The sequence below is a fragment of the Urocitellus parryii genome, chromosome 6 (assembly GCF_045843805.1).
Source record: "Urocitellus parryii isolate mUroPar1 chromosome 6, mUroPar1.hap1, whole genome shotgun sequence".
NCBI classification, from domain to species: Eukaryota; Metazoa; Chordata; class Mammalia; order Rodentia; family Sciuridae; genus Urocitellus; species Urocitellus parryii.
In genome coordinates, this window is record NC_135536.1 from 193,488,605 (window position 1) to 193,494,604 (window position 6,000).

Below are 6,000 nucleotides of genomic sequence, written 5' to 3' on the forward strand. Positions count from 1 at the left end.
TTCATTTATCAGCTGGTGGGTTTCACTCCTGAATCCTGATTTGTTTTCTTGGCAGTGGGTGCCCTGGTCACCTGGTCCACATTCCTGCCAGGCCACATGCAGTGGGTGAGGAGCAGCTGCTGCCTGTAGCAGGGTCCCAGCGCTTCAGGTCCCCCAGTCCCCGGGGCCTGGCTCCCATTGACAGGACCTCTGGCGCTTCACCTTCGGGTCCTGGGCTTTGGAGTTGCCTGTCCCTGCCAGCCAGGGCAGGAGCTGGTGGCCAGGAGTCACCACCTGTCAACAGTGAACCAGGGCAGGTGCAGCCCAGGGAGAGGCCTCTCGGGTCCTGTGCTCCTGTGCCCCTGGCGTCCAGGCCCCCGGGGCCTGAACCTGCAGGCTGCTGTCTGAACTGTCAAGGGCAGGTGATGTGGACAGGGTCCCTCAGGAAGCCAGAGTGGACGGGTGTGTTGGCCACTGCATGATTTTATCTAATCATAACTGTTTATGGGGTTGGCAGCCAGGAAGAGCACCCTGGGAGCCAGCCCACCCATCCTGTGTGTGTGGCCAAGCACCAGCCCAGAGCCGGCCACCAGGGATCATGCTGAAGGAGAGGAAGGCCCAGCGTCAGTGCTGGGAGCAGCCGGAGCATGTACCGCTGACCACGGCTCTGGCCTGGCCGTGGCCAGGAGGTCCTGTCTGATACCTCTGAGGTCAGAACCCTGGCCTGGCTCCCGGACCCGACAGCCTGCCGTGCTCACTGAGTGGCCATCTCCCGGCGGTCACCGCGCTCAGAGCCTTCCCCTCCACCTCCCTCTGCAGTGCTGGGTGTCCCATGGGCCAGGCCCTCAGCGGCTTCCCGGAGGCGTGTGGCGCCCAGCCTGTCCAGCAGAGGGTGCCAGGGACCATGTCGTGCCCGGAGTTGAGGTTCCTGAGCTCCCGGCCTGGCACCAGGTTTCAGGCCTGAGGCTGGCTCCTGGGTGCACATTGGGGACAGGGCCAGCCAGCAGGCAGCGCGGGGGCCATTTGGACAACGGGCACTGGCCCTCCTGGGGGCTCAGGTGACCGTCTGCCTCGGCTTCTCTTTGCTTCGCCTTTGCTGTTTCTTTTCTCAGCTTTGCTGTGTCCCTGACCAGCGGGGACCGTGACTCGTCTTCTGTCCCTCTCTCTCTCGGTGACCCTCCTCCTCTCCGTGTCTTCCCCCTGCCGAGTGGATCTGAGACGGGGTGAATGGCCCTGTGACTGAGAAGAGCGGTCCTCCGAAGGCTGTGGCCGGGCACCCACGATTGCCAAGGCGCCCCAAGTCCCTCTCGGGACCATGGCTATGTGGAAGCTGTGGCCACCAGGTGGCGCTGTGGGGCAGGCCGTCCTGGCTCCTGGGGACTGTGGTGAGGCAGAGGACTGAGCTCAGGAGGCCCCTCCACCCTGGTCCCCTGTCCCCTCGTCCCCTCGACTGTCCGAGGCTGCCGCAGGACAGCAGGGTGTTGGAGGAAGGGCCCCGCAGGCTGTGGGTCCCCCACCTGTGAAGAGAGGCTGCGATCCAAGAGGGGTTCTCCTCTGGCCACCTGGCCCCTCCCCAACTCCTCTGAAGGAGCAGTGGGGACCTTTGGGGTCACTCCCGCGTGCTGAGTGCTGTGTGTCTGTCCAACTCTGCTGGGCAGGCGCCACCTTATCAGCCTCTTGCCGCCCCTTTGAGGGGCCTCCTCTAGGATGAGCAGGAAATGGGTTCAGAGAGTTTAGTGACTTACCTGAGGTCACACAGCCGGCAGGTTGAGCCCCCGTGTGGCTCCAGGTCTGAGGGAGCAGGGTGGCCACAGGGTTCCATGGACCAGGAGCACCCCAGGAAAGAGCCGACCGGGTCCTGGAACCTCAGGAAGGGGGAGGGGGAGGGCTGGACAGTCGCTGTCCCAGAGAAGGGGAAGGTGGTCGGCCGTGAAGCAGAGGGAGCCTCACTGCTCGTGCCACAGCACTGCCTCAGGGCCTTCCACGTGCTGTTCCCGTGGCTCAACACTCTTCCCAGGGCCTCTGGCTTCACTCCCTCATGTTTTTCAGGTGGGCTTAAAGTCGCCCTGTCCGTCCATTCCTGATACCCTCTCCCCTCACCGTGTTTTGCTCTTCGTAGCATTTCCTGCTGTCTGACAGGGCATGCCGCACACGCGCGCGCACACACACATACATGCACACACACACACACCCCGTCTCTTGGTATCGTGCCCCCTGAGGTTTCTGTCAGGAAGAGACCACTCACCATGAGGTGACACAGCCAATGGGGGCCCTTACCAGAGCCTGTGCCGTGCAGTTTGGACTTTCAGCCTGTAAAACTGTGAGCTGAATTAACCTCTTTTCTTCATGAGTATCCTGCCTCTGGTATTTTGTTACGGTAAGGAAAAGCTGACAGATGCCCCCTGTCAGGAGTGTGTCCTCACCCCACGTTCTGGCCATCCAGGTTTTGCAGAAACCTAAACGTGATTCTAGGTCTGGCCCTTCCCTTACCCTCCCTGGCTTCATTCAACAACTATTTATCAAGGGCTCACTATGCACCAGCTTCTGTTCTAGGCCTAAAGCCACATTCTTGAGGCCCCTGGAGTTCATATTCTGCTACAAGAAGACAGATTTTATTTGTATCAACATGTGGAATGGCAGCTGGCATAAATACAGCAAGTTAAATACAGTAGGTGAGAGCCCAGGGACAGATGTGTGAGCCACTCTGATGGGTGATCGTGGAAGGCCTTTCTGGGGCAGACCCTAGAATGGGGACCAAAGGAGAAGAGATCCATGGAGAGATCTGGTTCCAGGTAGAAGCACCAGTGCAAAGGCCCTGAGGTCACAGCTTGTGTGGTGAGTTGGAGGCGTGAGGAGGCCACGGCAGCTGGAGCAGTGAGGGGGAGAAGGAGGTGACCTTGGAGGGGCAGGGACCACAGCAGCAGGCGACCTGTGCACTTGGGATTTTATGCCTAGAAACCATTGGTAGGTTCTGAGCAAAGCCAAGCAACTTCCTCCTCTGTGCAACCGAGCAGTTCTGCCCCGCCCCCCGGGCCTGCCATGTGGGGGCTTTTAGAAACGTGCAGAAAGCACCCCCCAGAGCCAAAGTGGCGCTGCGACCCTTTAGTTCTGGGGCCTGTCGGGCTTCTTCCGTGGTGTTTTATGAAACGTGTGGCATTACGGTGACACAGGTGACGTTTCCGTTCTCTGCAGCAGCGCTGGTGACTCCAGAGCAGGGCTCCCGAGGGCTCGCGGGACAAGCAGGCGACCCAGGAGGCCCTGCAGCCTCCAGGACTGGAGTGGGGGGAGGGGACTTCTGTAGTCCTGGGTCACCACTGCGTGGCACCCACAGGCCACCAGGGAGCTGGGTCTCGCCCCGAGGAAACCAAGCAGCAGTCACACTGCTTGAGCCTGATGTGCCTGGCGACAGCTTCCCCACAGCTCGCTGGGCCTGGTCCCCACGCAGGGAACCGCAGAGCCAGGCCGGGAGCTCGTGGACCTTGGACCCGGGGCTGCCGGGGCTGCCGGGGCTGCGGCCGCAGTGTCCCTTCCTCACTCCCCGGGCCTGCCCCCTGCTCCCGAACCCCCAGACCTGCCTGGGCGGCAGGTGCAGCCCAGGGGGTGACCCGGGGACGGGCTGGCTTCAGGGTGGTGCACGGGGACCTGGGCAGGGGGCCTGTGTGGCCTCAGGCCCTGCTCTCGCTCTCGAAATGCTGGTGACCTCTGAACGTGGGGCCTGCGTTTTATTCTGCTCTGGGCCCCACACACTCCAGAGGTGGCCTCAGCCGGAGAGGCCGTCTCAGGACCACGTCCCTGTGCCTGCGGTTGGTGGAGGGCGACCCACTTTTTGATTCGCTGTGAGGTATTTTTACGCGTCACGCCCACGGAGCGCAGCTTCCCATTCTTGTGGCCGTGCGTGGGTTGAGTGACGCGGGTCGCGTGTTCGCGTGTGATGCTAAGTCTCTGGGGAATGCCGAGGACTGGCACGCTGGGTCAGTGGTGGCTCCGTCCCAGTTTTCGGAGGAAGCTCCCCTGCTCTCCAGGGTGGTTGACCAGTTTGCAGTCCCAGCAGCTGCGTGCGCGTGTGCCTTCCCCGCATCCTCGCCAGCGCTCACTGCTACTTGTCTCCTTGATGGCCGCCATTCTGACGGAGTGAGCCGGGACCTGCATTTCTCACTCGTGGGTTGGGTCTTTCTCCTTTCTGGTGTGGAGTGTTCTGAGGTCTCTGTGTCCCTGGACAGTCCTGCGCTACCCGAGGTGCAGCTGGTCAGGGTCCTCTCCGGTTCCGGAGGCTCTCTCCCCCCACGTTCTCGATTCTTCCCTTCACTGTGAAGAAGCTTGTGAGTTTGGCAAAATCCCATTTGTTCTTTGCTGATTTTCCTTCGTGTGCTTTGGGGGTCCGATTGGGGAAGTTGGTTCCTGAGCCACATGATGGAGGCTCAGGGCCACTCTTTCTTCCAGGAGGCCCAGGGTCCTTGTTGACCCCCTTCTCACCAATCAGATGCAGGAGTCCGGCGCTGGGGATTCTGGGAAAATCTTCTCTGTCCAATCAGGAGGGCTCCTGCTGGGTGCTCCCTCCTCAGGCCTCGCTCCCTCCTTCTGGCCACCTCCCCCTGCTGCCAGCACCATGGTTTGACCGGAATGTTCCAGTCTCCTGGGCCCCCCAGCTGTCACCCTCACCCCCGGGGGCAGCCAGAGAGACGCTGTGAGGATGGAGGTCAGGCCAGGTCCTGCCTCTGCTCGGAACCCCAGGGACTTCCGCCCCCTCCACTGAAGCTGAAGACCCCGGCCCTCCCCTGCAGGACCCTGCCTCCCACCCACTACCCTCCCGTGCTCCGGCTGGGTCTGTGCTGGTGGCAGGCGCAGAGCCTCTGAGCCACAAGGGCATGAGGGGACTCCAGCCTCCGGTCTACCAGGGAGCAGATGGCCCCTGTCCCAGTGCCATGTGGGGACGGGGTGTGGTGTTAACTGAACACCTACTAAGTGCTGGGCACGCTGTTCAAGGCTCTGACCAGTGCTGGGCTCCTGTACTTGCTCAGGGGACGCTGCCATGGTCATTCTGTCCTACAGGTTCTCTGGGACTCCAGGGGACTCTGCCTCATTTGGAGGGGACTGGAAAGTCTGTTGTGACAGGGAGGCCCACCCTGACAGGCTGGGGCCCTGGGGACAAATGGCATCCATTTACTTTACAAGGAGCATTTATCTGCGTTTCCACCTCAAAGCTCCAGGGAGAGGGGTGAGGAGGCTGCTCCCAATAACCTGATTTCATGGAGGAGCTAATTAGGCGGAATCAGGGGGGTGGACCCCAGAGAGGCCACTGCAGACAGGGGCAGGAGAGGAAGGGCGGGGCCTGGGGCAGGCGGGGAGGGTCTGGGTGCAGAGCTCTGCCAGGGCCACCCACGGCCTCCAGCAGCAGCAGGCCCTGCAGGACCCAAGTCCTGGGGGTCTGACACCCACAGTCCCCGGGTGGCACCCTCAGGTCTGGGGGTGGCAGAGGCAGGACACGCATCCCTGGGCCCCTGCACCCCACAGACCTGCCCTGGTCCCCAGCATTGTCACCACAGGGCTCCAGGTGACCTCAGCACTGCGAGGAGTCAGAGGGTCCTGGTTCACTGTCCAGCTCTGCCGCTGGCTGGCTGCGTGGCCTCAGGTGTGTCCAGGGCTGCTCTGAGCCTCAGCCTCCTCAGCTGGACAATGGGAATCACCTACAGTGCTTGGCCCCAGGGTCACCGCGAGGCCTGGGGACGTGACTGTGTTCCAGTGCTTAGTGCCCAGCAAGCGCCCACCGCCAGTGAAACATCATTTCCTTCTTTGCTAAATGGAAACACTAGTTACCATGTTGACCTCGTCCCCGTGCCCGCCGCCTTAGGATGGACGCTGGGGCGCGTCAGTGCTGGCCTTGTCTCTCTTGGGATCTGGGTCGGGTCACACCCTGCCAGGCAGCGGGTCACACTGGAGTCACAGCAGTCCCCACACCCAGGGGCTTCTCTCCCTGGGGACTCAGGCTCTGCTCAGGGTGTCCTCATGGAGGACCCGGGTGAG